The 604-nt window shown below is 40.6% G+C and overlaps 1 non-coding gene across 1 annotated transcript; it reads right to left on the bottom strand.

The window, feature by feature from the left end:
* Positions 1 to 235: 235 nt before the first annotated feature.
* On the bottom strand, positions 236 to 339 carry LOC130977691 (small nucleolar RNA R71). The gene has a single exon (XR_009085374.1). It is a non-coding gene; the product is annotated as a small nucleolar RNA R71 (small nucleolar RNA).
* Between the last annotated feature and the right edge of the window lie 265 nt (positions 340 to 604).

Genomic DNA, 604 nt, shown 5'->3' with positions numbered 1-604 from the left:
TCATGGACTTCCATCTGAATATCCTTACCAGTTTTTAACTGAGTTCTTGCAGATTTGTGAGACTGTAAAGACGAATGGAGTAGATCCTGAACTCTATAGGCTCATGCTTTTCCCTTTTGCTGTAAGAGACAGAGCTAGAACATGGTTGGACTCACAACCTGAAGATAGCCTGGACTCCTGGGATAAGCTGGTCACGACCTTCTTGGATAAATTCTTTTCTCCTCAAAAGCTGAGCAAGCTTAGAGTGGATGTTCAAATCTTCAAGCAAAAAGATGGTGAATTCCTCTATGAAGCTTGGGAAAGATACAAGCAGATGACCAAAAAGTGTCCTTCTGACATGTTTTCAGAATGGACCATATTAGATATATTCTATTATGGTCTATCTGAGTTTTCCAAAATGTCATTGGACCATTCTGCAGGTGGATCCATTCACTTAAAGAAAACGCCTGCAGAAGCTCAAGAACTTATTGACATGGTTGCAAATAACCAATTTATGTACACTTCTGAGAGGAATTCCGTGAATAATGGGACGCCTCAGAGGAAGGGAGTTCTTGAAATTGATGCTCTGAATGCCATATTGGCTCAGAACAAAGTGTTGACTCAG

Source organism: Arachis stenosperma, chromosome 4 (genome assembly GCF_014773155.1).
Source record: "Arachis stenosperma cultivar V10309 chromosome 4, arast.V10309.gnm1.PFL2, whole genome shotgun sequence".
Classification (NCBI taxonomy): Eukaryota; Viridiplantae; Streptophyta; class Magnoliopsida; order Fabales; family Fabaceae; genus Arachis; species Arachis stenosperma.
Note: the sequence above shows the minus strand (reverse complement) of the source record. Positions and strands in the feature narration are given on the sequence as shown.